Source organism: Hemitrygon akajei, chromosome 27, assembly GCF_048418815.1.
Source record: "Hemitrygon akajei chromosome 27, sHemAka1.3, whole genome shotgun sequence".
Lineage (NCBI taxonomy): Eukaryota > Metazoa > Chordata > Chondrichthyes > Myliobatiformes > Dasyatidae > Hemitrygon > Hemitrygon akajei.
Genome location: NC_133150.1, coordinates 13,498,183 through 13,519,433, shown reverse-complemented (window position 1 = coordinate 13,519,433; position 21,251 = coordinate 13,498,183). Strand labels below are relative to the sequence as shown.

General features: G+C 43.4%; 1 protein-coding gene across 4 annotated transcripts in view; it reads left to right on the top strand.

Moving 5' to 3' along the window:
- LOC140717133 (synaptotagmin-B) overlaps positions 1-21,251 on the top strand; it is a 610,226-nt gene that overhangs the window by 260,005 nt on the left and 328,970 nt on the right. The window contains exon 2 of one of the 4 annotated variants that reach the window (XM_073030386.1): positions 5,464-5,576. The exons of the other annotated variants lie outside the window; for them this stretch is intronic. The gene's annotated coding sequence lies outside the window, so the exon portion shown is untranslated. The remainder of the gene's footprint in view (positions 1-5,463; positions 5,577-21,251) is intronic. 4 annotated transcript variants of the gene reach the window in all.

Genomic DNA, 21,251 nt, shown 5'->3' with positions numbered 1-21,251 from the left:
CAGAGGGTTGTGAGAGTTTAGAATGAACTGCCAGTGGATGTGGGTTCAATTTGAATATTTAAGAGAAATTTGGATAGGTACATGGATGGGATGTATATGGAGCGCTATGGTCTGGTACAGGTCAATGGAAATGGACAGATTAATAGTTCAGCATAGACTAGATGGGCCAAAGGGTCTGTTTCTATGCTGTAGTGTTCTATGACTTCTGTGACTCTATGTTCCTGTATTTTCAGTTTTCATAATTGTTTTTCCTATCTGTTAGTTTGACATGATCAACTGCAGTTCTTCAAAATTTATCAATCCCAGGAAAGCAAGACCCTTCATTTCATGACATTGTAAATGTAATTAACTTCTTTTCCTTTGTGTGTTCCTCTGATTTAAGTTGCTGCAATCGGTTAAATTTTACCTCATCCACATGTCATCCCTATGACTTTATTGTATTTTAAGAAACACTTCAGATACATACCTCACTGCTTTCAGTTTCTCAAGGAAGATCTTTGTTGTCCAACATTCAATTTTAGCTTTATATTTATGATTACAGACAATATATTTTGTCCCTTTCATCATCTGAATGGTGGTGTGGAATTCATTCATCTTGTAACTACCACATAAAAGCAGATGAAAAATCCCTGTATCTCAAAAATCCTTGAACTTACTGCCAAATGTCATTACATACTGTAGATGTTCCAGTTTCCAATGGTTTCCAGTTCACCACTGTCTCTGAATGTGCTCACCTACAATTTGCCCATCACCTCTCAATAGATATATTTGCCAAATAGTTGCACTTTGATCCAAAGATAGGACATATTTTCCTCAAAGGTTTTTCTGACTGCCACTGTGGTACATCATGTTCCCCAGAATACTATTTGTTCCTGAGGTCCCCAATCCTAGATCTATGATTCAGCCAGCCTTCATGCTATGTGCTGCTGAGAGACACAATGGGTTCTCAGTATTTACATTGTGGTGTAATTTATCAATAAGAATACTTGTACCTTAAAATATATTTATTTTATCAATTTTAGAATAATCTGACACCAGAGCACTAACCCTGTAGGATCCTCCAAGAATTTTGTATTTAACATTAAGGTCACCTCTTATTCTGCTGAATTCAAAAGGCTTATCAATTTCAATCTCCCCTCAATCTTGCCATCCAAGGAATGAATCTTGTGAAATTTTCTGCATCACTCCATATTAGTATATTCTTTATCATGGAAAGAAATATACAAATCCAGGCATAGTTGACCAGGGACTTTTATATTTACAACAGATGTGCATTGCCTTCAATATCCTAGACTTCACTGATTATTCTTATCTTTACTAGTAGGGATATAGAATACAAGAGCAAGGATGTAATGGCACAGTTATACAGCTGAAACACAGTACTGATCATCAAACAACAGGAAAGATATTGTACAGCAGAGGCTCAGAAGAAGTTCTCTGGGATGTTGCTTAGAGAGGAACATTTCAGCTGTGAGGAAAGACTGGCGAGGTTGTTTGTTTTCTTTGGAGTCATCCATTCTGAGACGAGGCTGGACTATGATTAAAATCTGAATCACATTGTCTGAGGAGGTAGAGGATATAGGTATACTCACAACATGTAACCAGAATTTAAATAAGCACAGAATGCCAAGGCAAAGTAGGCAGATAGCTGAGATTCAGAGAGTCACTCCGTAATGTCCCACTTAGAAATGATGCGTCATACTCTAATATGTTTTTCATTGACTTCAGATCGCCATTTAACACAATCATCCCTCAGAGACTGGTGGGTAAACCATCCTCATTGGGACTCAACACCCGTCTCTATAACTGGATCTTGGACTTCTCGATAAAAAGGCTCCAGTCAGTCTGAGTTGGCAGCAACACCTCAAGCTCCATCACACTGAGCATGGGTGCCCACTCCCCAGCTGCCGGCCTGTGTGTGTTCAGCCCACTGCTGACTCATCACATCACTGCCAGATCCAGCTCAATCTGTACCATCAGGTTTGCTGGTGATACAACAGTGGTTGGCCTCATCAGCAATAATGGTGAGTTGGCATACAGAGAGGAGGTAGAGAGGCTTCTCAAGTGGTACGAGAACAACAACCTGAGTCTTATCATGGACAAGACAAAAGAGATAATTGTAGATTTCAGGAAGTCACAGCAACGGCTTTGCCATGGAGAGAGTGAAAAGGTCAAAGTTCCTTTGTGTGCATATTATGGACGATCTAACCAGGACCCAAAACAACTCCTCATTAGTCAAGAAGACATAGCAGTGTCTACACTTTCTGGTGAGATTAAGGCATGCAAAGCTCCCTGCCCCATTCTAACAACTTTCTACAGAAGCGCCTGAATACTGCCCTGTTTGCTTGAATCATAGTGTAGTATGGAAGCTGCAAGGCATTGGACTTCAGGACCCTACAGAAAATAGTAACAACTGACAAGAGTATCACTGGAATCTCCCACCCCAATATTTGTGACATTTACCAGGAGCATTTTATACAAAAGGCCTGAAGTATTTTTGAGAATCCCTATCACCGCATGCCTCACGATGGACTCATTAGCAGTGAATGTGAATGCCAAATCAGACTCTCACCACAATACCAGTGGGAAAATGCAAGATTGCACAGTGTGAAAGCAGGCCACAGTTGGAAAGTTCAGCAGGTCCCCATTTCTGTTATCACAACCTTAATCATTCCAGAACAAGCCACCACTATAATATCTTCCATTGAGTGGACATATTAAGTTGCCTAATCGCATAAATGGATTAACTATTGACTCTTAGGTTCTCTTTATTTCTTGGTAGCAACACTTCTAATTTAGAAAGTTTCTGGTTCCATACACACTCCAGAGACATCAGCAAAGGCGTCTAGGTGGCCATTCCAGAGTTGAACTGTTGGAGATGCTGCAATACCTCCAGCAGTGGTGTAATATTGAATAAGATATTAAACCAAAGTTCTGTTTACTTTATCAGGCTGAGGTAATAGATCCAATGGCACTGTTTCAACTATCTTGTACTATAACCCTGCCTCTATACTCCACAGTCTGAATTGCACACTGAATTCAGACCAGCTATCCAATCTTGTTCGTGTGCATCAAACCTCCTCCCTATCCCCCAACAATGATTAATCTAACTCTCTGCTGTCCTCATGTCATGACCAGCTCCCCACAATTGCTAACTAAGGTTATTAGCTCAGATTAGTTAAAGGAGAAGCTGGATAAGAACAATGAGGCAGAGACAGGATTTTTTTTAGTCAGGTGTAATAAAGCAAGGTGTGGGGGGGGTGGATAAGACTGAACAAAAGCAGGTTGTCAACAGATACAGATCTACTGGCCTAGGTCTACCGGCCTAGAACCTTCGAATTAGTGCAGATCTCTCTGGGAAATTGCCAGAATAGTCTGATGCCAAATTTGGGAGTTCTCGGTGGAAAGAGCAGGATGTTTTACTACAACTACCATCAACCTCAGTCAAGAGGTTTTGATAAATTCACAAGTGTAGGAGCTCCAAAGAGAGTCACTTGTGATATTATTAAGTAGCTGAACAATGAATGTACTACACTAGCAAAGTCAAAAAGTGATATTTGAAGAATAAAATCACAGAAATATATCACTATTAGAAAATAGACATAAAGGCAGGAACAAGAAATTTAATAATATTTCTCCTTTCAGTGCCTTACTAAGAGGAATATTTCAGGGTTGATCAGTGCAGTGGCCAAGTTATAATCTGTGATTCCTGATCTGATCCAGTCAATAAATTTCCTGAAGATCATATTATGAGATCAGCTGGAGAATTATTTCCTAGCTCCAGGACAAAGGCAGTCTCCTGATAATGTCCCAACAGGCAATTGAAGGTGGCTGAAATGGCTTTGCGGTGTTGTTTAGTTTGACAGGAGAAAGGTTTGTTTTGAAACATTGTGTTCGTCAAATAAGGCTCTACATTGAAACAATGAATAATCTGACATCACCTCAAATAAATACTGTGAATTTAAAGTAATAATAATCAAAGTCAGAGTTAATTACAACTTATTTGACAATTAGTGTATAAATCCATTGAAAGTATTTGCATCACTAACAATTTTGCTAATGTGATCATTTAAATACAACAAGCTCTAGTTGTTACAAATTTAATTTGCATTTTATTAATTACTGAGTTAAGCAACATACCTAATTGTTAGTTTTCACATAATAGCTCTATCATGCATTTCTTTATGAAAAAAAATCTAAAAGAAAAAATTAAAACAGAAAATACTGGGAACTACTCAATAGTTGTCTAGCTGGAACATTAGCTCTGTTTTTCCCTCAACAGTTGCTGACTAGCTGCAATTTCCTTACATGTTCTATCTTTTTTTTTCAGATTTCCAGCTTCCTCAGTATTTTGCTTTTAAACTAAACCATCTCCTCCTTCTAGCAGCTTGTCCTGCTCAGCATGACGATATTCTTTCCTCCAGTCATGCCAAACATCAAGTACAGGCATGATGAATTGGTGAAGTTTGCCTTAAAATAAGGCAAGCTCGATCAATGCTCACTCCTTATTATTACAGAGGGGCATCATTAATTTGAAAGAATTTTTAAACACCACTTTCTTATACAGTTGTGGTTTCAGATAATTAAATTTAATATAATTAACCAAAAAGTAAAATGTGATTCTCCTACAGTTGCTATAGTAATGCACGAGAGGCACTCCAACTGCCCAGCGTAAGGTAAACTGCACATGATTAAGGCAAGGCATCGGCTAGAGTTCTTGGTTCCAATGTTACACTGCTGACATCAAGTCTTCAAACTGATTGCCAAACCTTCAGTAAGGGCTAGCTTCACACCGTAAACATCGTGGCCAGTGCAGCTCCCTCTCTATTTCCTGTCAAATTGAAACAAAAATTTCCGAGCAGTCAATTTGAAGTCTGTGACTTAAATATTTAGAGGTGGTGTAACTATGTTTTGCACTGTATCCTAATCTTGTCAGTGGGAAGCTTTGCTGTGAGTAAATATAGAACTGGAGAGTGCAAACGCGTATTGTGTAGCATTACACAGCGAAGAAAATACTGGCTTAGCAAAATCTGCAGAATGGTCCCAGGCCATATTGGATGGCTTTCTGAACATCTGTTATTGGTACTCTTACCGGTTTGTAAGAAATGAGTGACAGCTGTAACTGGATACCTTGGCTTTGAGCCGTAGGCTTCTACTACCTATCATTTTTTTTACATTTAACATAGGATGCACTTTTATTGGAGCATAACTGTTTTTGTTTTAATGACTTAGTCATTTGCACTGTTTAATTCTTTTATTGTGTCAGATTCTTTATGTGTTATGTTCAATTAAAAATGTCTAATTTGTGACAAAATTACCATGGTAAGGATTGGTAAATTTGATATTTCTGTATTTGGAAGTGGGAAAGGCTTTCATTTGACATAAAGAAAGCAGGTTTTGTTGTGAAATACTCCTTCTGTATTTGCCTGTCCTTATAATTACTTTTTGGCTTCAATGACTTAGAAAACTTTGGGATGTGGATAGAACAAAGGAAAGCATCACATTGATATGGTGTCTATTGAGCCAACACTCCAGACAATGCTTACTGCAAGGACAACCTTCCAAAACCTGTGAAGGTCACTGTTGTATTAGAATCAGAATCAGAATCAGGTTTAATATCACCAGCAGATGTTGTGAAATTGGTTAACTTGGCAGCAGCAGTACAACGCAATATATGATAATGTAGAAAAAAAGAAATGGGTATATCATTTATAGTAAGTAAATATATATATATAAATATATAAAATAGTTAAATTAAAAATATTGCAAAAAACAGAAATAATAAAAATAGTGAGGAAGTATTCGTGGGTTCAATATCTATTTGGGAATTGGACGGCAGAGGGGAAGAAGCTGTTCCTAAATCGCTGAGTGTGTGTCTTTAGACTTCTGTACCTCCTTCCTGATAGTAACGATGAGAAGAGAGCATGCCCTAGGTGATGGGGGTCCTTAACAATGGAGGCTGCCTTTCTGTGGCATCGCTCCTTGAAGATGTCTTGCATACTGTGGAGGCCAGTACCCAAGATAGAGCTGACTAATTTTACAACTTTCTGTAGCTTCTTCTGATCATGATTGTATTAACTATTTATATAACACAATACTTCCAAGATGATGTTAGCAATATATCCCAAATCATTCACTCAGCTGCAGTACTGCACAAAAGTCTTAGGCACATATATGCAGCCAGGCCGCCTAAGACTTTTGCACAGTACTGTATTGGTCAACCTGGGGAGGAGAGCAAGTTTGTAAATCTGGTGTGATTTGTTGTTGGGAGTGGCAAGGGTTGAGCGCCTTGGGAGGGGTGTGGGACAGCACCCTGGCTGTGTGTGACTACATATAAATATATATGACTTCTGCACAGTACTGTATACAGAAATGTCAAGTTATTTCTTTCACAGAAGGACATGTACATTCCATTCCCTGAAGAAAAGAACTAGTTTAAGTAAGAATTACATTTTCCACTTTCTAAGAACAAACAGCAATGTAGGCGAAGCTCATGCATTATTAACCTGGTAACCAGCTCCTGAGGTATACTCTTTTCATTATAACATTGGACAGCTCCTCAACTCTGTCACTTGTAGGTACACCTCAGCTGCTTACATTGGACTCCTTTTTATGATACTTTTCTACTATAGGACTCCTTAAGTAAAAGACATCTTTTAAATCTGTTGTTAAGCATTACAAAGTTTGTTCTATCTGCAAACTTTAGCTGGCCACATCCCTTTAACTTTGATCTGCTAGCAAGGTTTTCTCCCTCCTTCATTAATCTATCTGCTCCCTCTTACCCAAAGTTATTCTGAGCTCAAGCTAATGACACTATTGAAATAAACTGACACCGTGCAACTAGTCAAGTCACCTCCATGAACTTTCTGCCAGATTTTCTCTGTTATTGGGCATTCCAAATGCAGATGTTGCTCTACCTAATAAGATCATAGCTTTGACAGAAACACAGTAGTACATATCTATTTTCACAGGCAGTACTACATAAATGATTAATACAGGGAGTTAAGAATATAAGCCACCAGAGAAGCCATATTGCAAAATCTGTTCATGTGCTATCTTAAAGGTTTTCCCACACTGAAAATAAAACATAATGAACTATCATTGGTGCAGCGTCTTTACATTATTCATATAGAAATTAAGTTCAGATAAGTGGATTTTCTTCATTTCAGCAAAGATCTGTCACAGATAGTTTTAAATTATTAATTTTCTCATGAAAATGCATATTTAATAGAGGAAAGATCTCTATCTTTCTTGGAAATCTTCCCTTTTCTCATTTCTTTAAGGAAACATTTACTCTTTTCTGTGTCAGAGCACTTTATCTAGGCGACCTTCTCTTATGTGCATATAAGCTCTTTCTTGGCAGACCAGTTTAACTGCAGTTGTGCTCCAGGTTCATGGCTAAGCCTGTACTGATTTGACATCGACACTGGTTAATTTTATCACTGCTTCTAACCTACTGTACGATGCAGAGACCTCCTACGTAGCTGTGCTCATAAAATTCAATTGCATAGATGGATGATCAAAACTGGCACTTTGCTAATTAACTGCAAAGCCCATACATTTTTACATTGCCTGAAGGAATAGTGTTTTGATTAGTTGCAGTTTTCTTGAAATGTAAATTGTAGTGTTGAATGCAAATAAAAGAATTAATAAATAATGTTCAGAATAACAACTGTGATGAATCTTCAACAAGGTAACAGAAGGAAAAATCAACTACAATAACTGCTTTGGGATGGAACTTATATTGCACAATATAAATATTGACTTAAAAGAAAAAAAAAGAAAATTACAGCTGTCCCCTACTTAAATTGTAATTAAGACACAAATGGAGGGAAAAAGACCTCAAGGCTTCATTACCATTCAACTTGCACCATCCCAACACTTCCACATGATCCATGACTGATCTTCCTTTTCTTAGGAGATATGGTAGTGATCAATATTGACTAAAATTCCTCACACTTGCGCAGCTGTCTAGACTACACCTTGTCCGAAACTGCCTCCTGCTTAAACTCCATTCCATGCACTTACTTTCTTGAGCTCCAGTGTGTCCATCCTGCTGATACTTACTGCATCGGCTTGTGAACATGCTTCCCATTTCCTACTCTCTGCTTCCCTCACTGGAGTGAACATGTCTCCCATTTCCTACTCTCTGCTTCCCTCACTGGAGTGAACATGTCTCCCATTTCCTACTCTCTGCTTCCCTCACTGGAGTGAACATGTCTCCCATTTCCTACTCTCTGCTTCCCTCACTGGAGTGAACATGTTTCCCGTTTCCTACTCTCTGCTTCCCTCACTGGAGTGAACATGTCTCCCATTTCCTACTCTCTGCTTCCCTCACTGAAGTGAACATGTCTCCCATTTCCTGCTCTCTGCTTCCCTCACTGGAGTGAACATGTCTCCCATTTCCTACTCTCTGCTTCCCTCACTTTTGCTCTCAACTCTTCTCCTCCCTCTCAGAAAAGGGATAGAGTTTCCTTGTCCACCAGTCTCCACATTCATCAGATTGTTCTCCATTATTTCCACCACTTTCAAAGTATGCCATCATTAGACACATCTTTACCACCTCTGGCTATTTAGCATTCCAAAGGGCCATTGTCTTCACAACAATCTGCTTAATTCTAACATTTCTTCCAATGTCTATTCCCCTTTTCATGGAATCCTCCTTTGCAATCACAGAAGATGCAGCACACCCCCCCCCCTTTAACTTTTTCCTCCCTGCAAACTATGCAATCAAGCACTCCTTCCAAATGAAGCAGAGGTTCATTGTATTTCTATTCTTAGTTTAATGTACTGCATTTGGTGTGCACAATTTGGTCTCCTCTCCACTGGAAAACAACTGAATTATTATTTTGTTGAATTTCTTGTTATCCATCGCTTTAATTATTCTTCATATTCCCATTCTGATAACTATGGTTTTGGCTTCTTACATTATCCCAACAACACCTCATCGTCCACATTGGAACATTTATACCCTCAGGATTCAACAGTGCATTCAATAAAATCAGATGTCACCCATTCCATTCTGTGTTTGGACTGAGCAGCTCTGCTAAAAGGTCATCAGTTTTTCTCTCACCTTGGATGCTGAAAGACCTGTTGAGTATTTCGACATTTTCTTTTATTGCAAAAATCCATTAAATGCTGTTTTAGGTCTCTAGTATTTTATAACCCCTCTCATTCTATTTAAATCACCTCCATACAGACTATCTGACATTAACAGGCCAGTTCCAACCGGCACCATCACTAATGTTTTTACCGAACGCCCAGAACTCCCTTTGCTCTCCTTGCTCGCCCCCCTTGCCCAAATCTTAAAGCATGTTTATTTTCTTTAATTTCTCCAAGTTCTGGTGGAGACTTTATCTTATTGAAAAAAATTATATTGAAATACCTCCTCAGAAAGTAGTGGTGTTAGTAGGCTTCCCTGATTGTGTAAGATGTGTTCTGGGAGCATGAGCGATTGAGTGGGATGTGCACTCTCCAGTGTTTGAAGCGGCTTGCTGTAAAGGGGTGTGTGAGTGATGCAAGTTCTCCTGAAGTCAATAACCATCTCACTTGTCTTGTTGATATTGAGGGGAAGGGTATTGGCCAGGCACCAAGCCTCGAGGTCTTCCACTTCCTCTCTGTAGGCTGAGTATTTGTTACTGGTGATGAGCTCCACTACTGTCATGTCATCGATAAACTTGACAATGTGATTACTCGGGTGTCTGGCTGTGCAACGAGTTACAGAGGAACTTGTTAAAGATTCAGTTCTGATGGAGGTCTTTCAGCCAAAAATGTTAATCCAGTTTTACTTTTCACAGATGCTGCCTGACCTACTGAGTGTTTCAGGGGACTTCTGTTTTTTATTCAAAATTACACAGCTGATTTGAACACCAGATCTATCATTATTTTTCTGTTCTGGTAGTCCAGATAGCTGCTTTCATTTCTGTACATCTGATAAAAAAAAATTCACAGTTAAAGACAAATGAATGTGAAAGAAGAGAATTATTGTTATTTTGTTTAGCAGTTCTGTGAATAAAAAGGCAAACTGACCATAAATTCCCATTCTAAAATATAATGGATAGTGCTGAATATTTATATAGGAATAATCAGAGAAATTGGATGAGAAAGTTGTGCTTAAGAACAGGGATGATCGACATTTGCATTTTATTCATTTCCTATGGCAGTATATTTTTACAAATCAAAATTGATAAGGTTATTAACAGAATAATTTTAAGTTGCCATTTGCTCGAGTGCATTTCTCCTGCAGATACACCATTCAGTCTTGAATCACGATGGGCCATTTAAACTCATCTTGATCTCAGAATATGCCAAAGTCTATCAAGGTCAATGAGGTACTTTAGAAGTGTAAACAATATTATAGCCTCCAGGATATTGTTCTGCAATGCATTAGATAGCATAAGTCCATCAAAGTATGTTGCCAACTGCAGTCATGACAAGAAAAAGGAAAAGAGAATTAGGTCAAGAAAACTTCCGATGTGTAGACTGACGTGTTGAGGCAGTTTAGTGCAGGGAACCTCTGGTTGTTCTTCCTGAGGTATAAGCAGACCCCTTACATGTGCCAGCATGTTGCAAGCTGGAATCAGCAGTTGTGGGACTTGTGCAAACAATGATACGCAGGTCCAAAGTGCAACTCTGCCTTCACAATTCCCTGCTCTAGTGGTATCTCCTAAACCAGCAGGTCTGGAAGTTGCATTTGAAGGCCCAGTTGCTGTGACACAGAGTTGCCCTTTAATGGTGGCACTGAGTTATCAGCATGAACACCTGCTACTGCTGAAGGGCACCAGGAGTAGGGCTCATAACAGTCCACCCATCCCCACATCCCTAAGAAAAAATATGAGTAAAAGATGAGGAAAATAAGACGCACTCAAAAGTATGGCCTCAGAATCAGCTGACAAGGAGTTTAAGAATGAAATTAGGAGAGCCAGAAGGGCCCATGAGAAGGCCTTGGCGGACAGGATTAAGGAAAACCCCAAGGCATTCTACAAGTATGTGAAGAGCAAGAGGATGAGATGTGAGAGAATAGGGCCAATCAAGTGTGATAGTGGAAAAGTGTGTTTGGAACCAGAGGAGATAGCAGAGATACTTAATGAGTACTTTGCTTCAGTATTCACTACGGAAAAGGATTTTGACAATGGTAGGGATGACTTACTGCAGACTGAAAAGCTTGAGCATGTAGATATTAAGAGAGAGGACGTACTGGAGCTGTTGGAAAGCATCAAGTTGGATAAGTCACTGGGACTGGACGAGATGTACCCCAGGCTACTGTGGGAGGCGAGGGAGGAAATTGCAGAGCCTCTGGTGATGATCTTTCCATCATCAATGGGGATGGGAGAGGTTCCAGAGGATTGGAGCATTGTGGATGTTGTTCCATTATTCAAGAAAGGGAGCAGAGATAGCCCAGCAAATTATATACCAGTGAGTCTTACTTCTGTGGATGGTAAGTTGATGGAGAAGATCCTCAGAGGCAGGATTTATGAACAATTAGAGAGGCATAATATGATTAGGAATAGTCAGCATGGCTTTGTGAAAGGCAGGTCGTGCCTTACGAGCCTGAATGAATTTTTTGAGGATGTGACTAAACACATTGATGAAGGTAGAGCAGTAGATGTAGTGTATATGGATTTCAGCAAGGCATTTGATAAGGTACCCCGTGCAAGGCTTATTGAGAAAGTAAGGAGGCATGGGATCTAAGGGGACATTACTTTGTGGATCCAGAACTGGCTTGCCCACAGAAGGCAGAGTGGTTATAGTTGGGTTATATTCCGCATGGAAGTCAGTGACCAGTCTTGTGCCACACGGATCTGTTCTGGGACCCCTGCTCTTCATGATTTTTATAAATGACCTTGATGAAGAAGTGGAGGGATGGGTTAGTAGATTTGCTGATGACACAAAGGTTGGAAGTTTTGTGGATAGTGTGGAGGGCTGTCAGAGGTTACAGCGGGACATTGATAGGATACAAAACTGGGCTGAGAAGTGGCCGATGGAGTTCAACCCAGATAAGTGTGAGGTGGTTCATTTTGGTAGGTCAAATATGATGGCAGATTGTAGTATTAATGGTAAGACTCTTGACAGTGTGGAGGATCAGAGGGATCTTGGAGTCTGAGTCCATAGGACACTCAAAGCTGCTGCGTAGGTTGACTCTGTGGTTAAGAAAGCGTACGGTGCATTAGCCTTCATCAATCATGGGACTGAGTTTAGGAGCTGAGGGGTAATGTTGCAGCTATATAGGACCCTGGTCAGACCCCATTTGGAGTACTATGCTCAATTCTGGTCGCCTCACTACAGGAAGGATGTGGAAGCCTACAGAAAGGGTGCAGAGGAGATTTACAAGGATGTTGCCTGGATTGGGGAGCATGCCTTATGAGAATAGGTTGAGTGAACTCAGCCTTTTTTCCTTGGAGCGATGGAGGATGAGATGTGACTGATAGAGGTGTATAAGATGATGAGAGGATTTGATCATGTGGATAGTCAGTGGCTTTTTCCCAGGGCTGGAATGGCTAGCGCAAGAGAGCATAGTTTTAAGGTGCTTAGAAGTAGGTACAGAAGAGATGTCAGGGCTAAGTTTTTTACAAAGAGAGTAGTGAGTGCATAGAATGGGCTGCCGGCAATGGTGGTGGAGGCGAATACGATAGGGTCTCTTCAGAGACTCCTGGATAGGTACATGGACCTCAGAAAAATGGAAGGCTATGGGTAACCCTAGGGAATTTCTAAGGTTAGGACATGTTCGGCACAGCTTTGTGGGCCGATAGGCCTGTATTGTGCTGTAGGTTTTCTATGTTTCTAAAATCTTCACTTCCCCACTCCCTAAATGCCTATGTGGGAAAAAACACTTCAAGCAAGATAGCTACCAGTTAAGGTCTGTAGTTCCGGGCAAAGTCAGTACCATTCACGAATCTCACATTTAGATTTAAAAAATCTTAACAGTGATTACAGGCTGTTATTGATCAAACACACCATGTGACGTCTCTGCACTTGTGTGTGCTATGTAGAGTGGGCAATATTTATGGAAATGAACATAGCACTATCTGAACTTGTTTGTCCATTGTATTTTTACCATTAATTGATACAAACATTTGCGGCTGCACTGTCGAAATTTCTAGGCCGGATAATGGAAGTAAGGAAAAAGACTGAGAAGTGGTAAATCTGCTTAAAATGAACTGAAAATAAGATTCAATTTCTGTGCCTTTGATGGCCTCAGATCCTCTCCCCAGAATTCATTTAATCAGACCCCAATGAACCCTGCAAATATCAGCTAGCAGATTTTGCTTACAGAATCATCCACACTCCTTTGAAATTGTTTTGTTCTCTGCTTTGTCGATCGAAGTGTTTTTTTCATTCCTGTATAGATATTCACTGGTGGAATGGAAATTGATATTCTGTAGAGTTTTCTTTTTGGAAACAATTACTGCTTCAGTGTGTGGGTGTGGAATATTTTCTACAGGTTTTTGTAATGGAAATCAGTTCCATATTTCTAGACAGTCATCTTCTTATCATGAAGCCTATCAGGTTTTTATTCATTTTCATCTATTTGATAATGAGATGCAGACACTGTCCTGATGGTCAGGAACTTCTCTTCAGTGAGGAAAATAGATTAAAGTAGAACAATTGGAGATGGAAACAGAATAAGATTAAGACACACATAGGATCACCAGGTGACAGAACAATAGAATTGGCCGGAGGCAGAGACAGGGAGTGAGACACTGTTGTATTTAGGTAGTGATAACATCACCTGAAAATGTTAGGAGGAAAGAGAACAGATTTAGCAAAACCAGAATGGGACCATAGAAGAAAGGAGAGTGACATTTAGGATATCAGATTATCTCCTTTTGCTCTTTTAATCTACTTATCTACCCAGCCAAAGAATAAAATAAATATTGTCATTGATTTGTTTATGCTAGCATTATAAATTTGCTGAAAGTCATACTGTTTTCATCAAAAGCTGAAGAATCAGACAGTTCACATCAATCTGCTTTGCCATTCAATGACAAATTCTGATAGGTATCATTCACCAAAATTTTCTGTACACTGAACAATCTTGAGTATTATATGGCTTTAAGAATATTATATAATTTTCAGAATAAATATTTTAAATTTCAAGCGTTCAGAGTGTGGTTTCTGTACTCACAAATTCCTCCTCTCTGTGGCTATTGTGATGAATGTGGTGAACTAGATATACCTGTCTGACTGCTCCTGTGGCTCCTCCCAAGACCCTGCTGACTACCCCTGTGGCTCCTCCCACAGACCCCTGTATAAAGGCGACTGTGGCCTGCTGCTCTCCCTCACTTCCCCAGGATGTAGTGTTGTTCTTCAGTCAATAAAAGCCGATATCTCACCTCCTAAGTCTCGGCGTGAGTTATTGATGGTGCATCAATTTTATTGACTGAAAGTTACAACATGGAAACCGCTTTACGCCCAGAACGCCTAGACTTGGACCCCCGAGACCCTGGAGCAGCTCTTGCCTTTGAACACTGGCTGGTGTGCTTCCAATCGTACTTAGAGGAGGTTCGTGCCACCGACTCGGCTGTTCGGCACAAACTTCTCTTCTCGAGGGTCGCCCCAAAAGTTTATTCGTTCATCAGGGACATATCCACCTACGAGGAGGCGCTTGCCGCCCTCCAAAGACAGTACCTGCGGCCAGTAAATCCAGTTTATGCACGGCACCGCTTGGCAACGCGAAAACAGCGGCCTACGGAGTCGACTGCTGAATTTTTCCGCGAGTTACTGACCCTAGCGCGGGACTGTGACTGCAAAGCGCTCACAGCGGAACAGCATAAGGAACTCTTGGTCCGAGACGCTTTTGTGACTGGGGTTCGGTCAGTGTGTATCCGCCAGCGGCTGCTGGAAAAAGCTGATCTTACCTTACGCTCCGCGATAGAGACGGCCGATTCGATAGAGGCTGCGCAACTGTACGCCGAAGAAGTCCAACCGAGCCATTCCCCGGTTCCGAGCGAATTCGCCAACGCCGCTGCCAGTCGCGGTATCTCAAACCCCACGAATTCGCCAGGTACGAAACTGTTACTTTTGTGGGCTTCGGAAACATGCCCGGGTAAGCTGTCCGGCGCGCGAAGCGACGTGTTCCAGCTGTGGGAAGAAGGGCCATTTCGCCAAGGTCTGTAAATCTAAACCGCGCCCGGGGTCGAGCAGCGCCGCGTCTGAGACCTGGGGGCCGCCATTTTGCATGACCGGATGTGGACAACCATCTTTGCCGGCGTCACCAGGCCCCGCCCCTATCTACCCGTGTGCGACCTGGGAGCCGCCATCTTGCATGCCCGGATGTGAGCGGCCATCTTTGCCGGCGTCACCAGGCCCCGCCCCCGACACGCCCCATTCTACGCTGGCTTCCGTGACCCTCGATCAAAGCGCTCCGCACCAGCTCGCAAGGTCGATGATGGAGATCCTGGTGGAGGGGCACAGGACTAGCTGCCTGTTTGACACGGGCAGCACTGAGAGTTTTATTGACCCGGCCACAGTGAAACGCTGCGGACTCGTGACACAGCCGGTAAGCTAGAGGATCACCTTGGCTTCAGGGTCGCATTCCACACACATCCGGGGGGTTGTGTAGCGACATTGGTGGTGCAGGGCACAGAATATCGGAACTTTGCGCTACTGGTCACGCCTCGACTGTGTGCGCCTGTGCTATTGGGGCTGGACTTCCAGAGCCATCTCGAAAGTGTGACTATGGCATATGACGGGCCCCACCCGCCACTCACTGTCAGGAATCCTCAGTTTGGTGGGACTTCGCCATATACTCCGTTACCACACGCACATACACCCCGAACCCCACATCCCGCCCAGCACCATGCCGATAGCTGTGCTGCTGACACTATTTGCAACCTCTCCACCCTCAAGATCCCTCCCCCATCGGTGTTCACCAACCTGACCCCCGACTGTAAACCTGTGCCAACTAAAAGTAGGAGGTACAGTGCGGGGGACAGGGCCTTTATTCATTCAGAGGTGCAGCGGCTGCTCAGGGAGGGGATCATTGAGCCAAGCACAAGCCCATGGCGGTCCCAGGTGGTCGTTGTTCGGACTGGGCAGAAAAATAGGATGGTTGTGGACTACAGCCAGACCATCAATAGATTCACGCAGCTTGACACGTACCCCCTACCCCGCATCGCGGATATGGTCAACCAGATAGCTCAGTACAAGGTGTACTCGACAATTGATCTGAAATCCGCTTATCACCAGCTCCCCATCCGCCCAGAGGACCGCCCCTACACCGCCTTCGAGGCGGGTGGCAGGCTCTATCACTTTCTGCGCGTCCCGTTTGGTGTCACAAATGGGGTCTCGGTCTTCCAGAGGGAGATGGACCGGATGGTGGACCAGTACAAACTGACGGCCACATTTCCCTATCTAGATAACATCACCATCTGTGGTCGCGACTGGTCGGACCATGACGCCAACCTCCAACGTTTTTTCCAGGTGGCCGATGCTTTGAACCTGACTTATAACAAGGACAAGTGTGTGTTCAGAACCACACGACTCGCTATCCTTGGGTATGTCGTGGAGAACGGGGTCATTGGCCCTGACCCCGACCGTATGCGCCCCCTGTTAGAACTCCCTCTTCCCACTACTCTCAAGGCCCTCCGGCGGTGCCTGGGTTTTTTTTCCTATTACGCCCAATGGGTTCCCCATTACGCAGACAAGGCCCGCCCCCTGGTCAAGTCTACCACCTTTCCCCTCTCTGCCGAGGCCCGCGCGGCCTTCAGCTGCATTAAAGGGGTCATTGCCAAAGCAACGATGCATGCGGTAGACGAGACCATTCCCTTCCAAGTAGAGAGTGACGCCTCTGACGTCGCGCTGGCTGCTACCCTCAATCAGGAAGGCAGGCCAGTGGCGTTTTTTTCCCGTACCCTTCAAGGCTCTGAACTTCGGCACTCCACGGTGGAGAAAGAAGCCCAAGCCATAGTGGAAGCTATTCGGCACTGGAGGCACTATCTCGCCGGCAGAAGGTTCACCTTGCTGACCGACCAGCGCTCGGTTGCGTTCATGTTCAGCAGCCAACAGCGGGGCAAAATCAAAAATGATAAAATTTTGCGATGGAGAATAGAACTCTCCACCTATACTTACGATATCCTGTACCGGCCTGGCAGGCTCAATGAACCGTCTGATGCCCTATCCCGGGGACCGTGTGCTAGTGCCCAGCTCGACCAGCTGTATGCCCTTCATGCCCAACTTTGCCACCCGGGGGTCACCCGGTTTTATCACTTCATTAAAGCCCGGAACCTGCCGTACTCCCTGGAGGACATCAGGACGATGACCAGGGACTGCCAGATCTGCGCTGAGTGCAAACCGCACTTCTACCGTCCTGACACTGCGCAGCTTGTCAAGGCCACCCGCCCTTTTGAGCGACTGAGTATTGACTTTAAGGGCCCCCTTCCCTCCACCGACCGCAATGTCTACTTTCTCAGTATTATTGACGAGTACTCGCGATTCCCCTTTGCCGTTCCCTGCCCCGACACTACTACCACGTCGGTCATAAAAGTCCTGCGCCAGCTCTTCACACTGTTCGGATATCCCTGCTATGTCCACAGTGATAGAGGGTCCTCCTTTATGAGTGACGAGTTGCGCCGGTTCCTGCTTGCTAGGGGCATAGCTACTAGTCGCACCACGAGTTATAATCCCCGGGGGAATGGCCAGGTGGAGAGGGAGAATGCCACGGTGTGGAAGGCCATACTTTTAGCCCTTAAGTCACAAGGGTTGCCGGTCTCCCGATGGCAGGAGGTCCTCCCTGAGGCACTCCACTCTATCCGCTCCCTGTTGTGTACGTCCACTAATGCCACCCCTCACGAACGCTTATTCTCTTTTCCCAGGAAGTCTGTCACTGGGACCACCCTGCCAGTTTGGCTGACGTCCCCGGGGCCAGTGCTGCTGCGTAAACATGCGAGGAGTAATAAGTACTCACCACTGGTCGAGAAGGTTCACCTCCTGCATGCTAATCCCCAGTATGCCTACGTGGTCTTGCCTGATGGGCGGGAGGACACGGTCTCTGTCCGCGACCTGGCGCCCGCCGGAGCAGCAGACCACTACCCCGAGCACTCCACGGTAACTTTGCACCCTGTACCCGAAGTGACTCCGCGCGCACCGTGCCCCACACAGACTCCGTATGCGTCTGTTCCAGGGCCCTCGCTCACACGCGAGGGATCCCTGACACCTCCTGTTGGGACAGAATTAACCCACTCTCCGCCTTCGGAGCACACACCACCTCCGGCACCTGTGCCGTCATCACCTCCGGCTCCTGTGCAATTGCAGCCGGAGCTCCGTAGATCGCAGCGAACGATTCGACCACCTGATCGACTTAACCTGTAAATATACTTGGGAATTTTTTTTAAACAAAGGAGGGGTGAATGTGGTGAACTAGATATACCTGTCTGACTGCTCCTGTGGCTCCTCCCAAGACCCTGCTGACTACCCCTGTGGCTCCTCCCACAGACCCCTGTATAAAGGCGACTGTGGCCTGCTGCTCTCCCTCACTTCCCCAGGATGTAGTGTTGTTCTTCAGTCAATAAAAGCCGATATCTCACTTCCTAAGTCTCGGCGTGAGTTATTGATGGTGCATCAATGAAGTTCCCTGTTTTCTATATTGCAGCAGTCCAAATCAAAGTCAAAATAAATTTATTATCGAAGTACGTATATGTCACCGCATACAACCTTAAGATTCGTTTTCTTGCAGCCAGTTACAGGGAAATAAAGGAACACAATAGAAGTTGTGAAAAACTATACATAAAGAAAGACTATCAAAAAACCAATGTGCAAAATCAGCAACCAGTGATTACATACTACTTTGTTTCATTGAGGCAATATGGATAATTTGCCTGAGTATTGTCAACAGTTCTGAGGCTCCTTATCTAAGAAAGGATGTGCTGTCATTGGAGAAGGTTCAGAGGAGGTTCACAAGGATGATTCTGGGAATGGTCTGGGCCTGTACTCGCTGGAAGAATGGTAGGGGGGAGGTGTGGGGGATCTCACTGAACCTATCAAATGTTGAAAGGCCTAGATAGAGTGGATGTGGAGAGGTTATTTCCTATAGCGGGGGAGTCCAGGATCAGAGGGCACGCCTCAGTATGGAGGGACAACCATTTAGAATGGAGATGAGGAAGAATTTCTTGAGCCAGAGTGTGGTGAATCCATGGAATTTGTTGACACAGGCAGCTGTGGAGGCCAAGTCATTGGGTGTATTTAAGGAAAAAGTTGATAGATATTTGATTAATCGGGGAATGAAAGGTCATGGGGAGAAGGCAGGAGAATGCAGTTGGGAGTGAAAATGGACGGACCAGCCATGATAAAAAGGGAGAACAGATTTGATGGGCTGAATGGTCTTATGGCCTGCTGTGCTAGAACATTAAGAAAGGGGATGTGGCGAACAACTGTTAAAAATTAGGATAGATAAATCCCCCGAACTGGATAGGATATACCCCAGGTTACTAATGGAAGCAAGAGAAGAGATTGCTGTTCCTTTGTCAATGATCATTGTGTCTTCACTGGCCACAGAATTTCCACCAGAAGGTGGAAAATATTATTCCTTTGTTCAAGAAAGGCAATGTGGATGTACCTGGGTATCATAAACCAGTAAGTCTTACATCTGAGGTTCGCTGACTATTAGAGAGGATTCTTGGAAACTGGATTTACAAGCATTTGGAGAAGCACAGTCTGACTACGGATAGTCAGCATGGCTTTATGAGAGGCATGTCATGTCTCATGAGTCTGATAGACTTTTTTCAAGGAAGTGACTAAACAAATTGATGAAGGTAGAGTAAGGGATGTGATATATATCGAGTGTAGTAAAGAATTCAACTCAGTTCCCTGTAGTGGGCTCATTCAGACTGCCAGGAGGAATGGCACCCAGGGAAACTTGCAGCATGGATTCAGAATTGTCTTGCCCACAGAGGCAGAGGGTGGTCGTAGATGAAGAGTATTCAGCCAGAGGACTGTGACTGGTGGTGTTCCACAGGGATCCCTTCTCTTGGTGATCTTTATCAATGACTGGAATGAGGAAGTGGAGGGATGGGTTGATCGGTTTGCAGATGACACAAATGTTGGAGGTATTGTGGGTAGTGCTGTAGATTACAATGGATATGGACAGGATACAGAGTTGGGTGAAGAAGTGGCAGATGGAGTTCAATTCAAAGAAGTGTGAAACGATGTACTTTAGACGATTGAACTTGAAGGCAGAGTGGAAGGTTAAGGCAGTGTGAGGTAACAGAGGGTTGAGATCCATAGATCCCACTAAGTTGCTGTACAAATTGATAAGAGTATTTAAGAAAGTTTATTGTGTTCTGTCCTTTATTAGTGGGTGGATTGAGTTCAGGAGCCGTAAGGTAATGTTGCAGCTCTCTAAAACTCTGGCTAGACCACATTTGGAGAATTTTGCCCATTTCTGGTGGTATTATTATAGGAAGGTTGCAGAGGTTACATTTCTCAAGATTTGCCTGGATTAGAGATAATGTCTTATGCAGAGAGATTGAGCAAGCTTGGGCTTTTCTTTTTGGATTAAAGGAGGATGAGAGATTCCTTGAGAACTATGTAAGGTGATAAGAAGTATAGATAGAGTGGACAGTGCGGCTATAGACATCTTAAAGATGATTGGAGGAAAGCAAGGGAGAGACGTCGGAACTTTTTTTATGGTATGTGCATGGAACACACTGTTGGGGGTGGTGGTCGAGGCAGATACATTAGGAAAATTTAGAAGGCATTTAGATAGGCACATGGATGAAAGGCTATGTGAGAGGGAAGGGGTATATTGATCTGTGGGTAGGGTAAAGGTTGGCACAACATGATGGGCTGAAGGGCTTTCAGTGTGTTGTACTTTTGTATGTTCTATGTCAGTGGCTCCCAACCTTTTGTCTGCCATGGACCCCCGACCATTAACCGAGGAGTCCGTGGGCCTCAGGTTGGGAACCCCTGTTCCATGCACTCTGTATTTGTACACTGAACTTATATTCTTAGCTCATCCCAATGCCCACAGGAACATAGCTAATGTTTGTACCACATACCACTCAAGACCTCCCGATTTATACCAGGAAGTGCAATCAGAACATTAACCCCCATAAAATTCAGTTGAGAACTCGGTTTAATTTATCTCTTTTGCCCCTTTTTATGAGAATGATGCCCTTTATCTTTTTCATCCTGTTTCAATTTGAACAGTTTGGATCCATTTACTAAGCTTCTTCTGTGTCACCTGGAATAATTTTTACCTCTGACCTTGCTTCTACTTCTCATGATGCTTTCCAGTGTTATGTTCTTCCCAACCA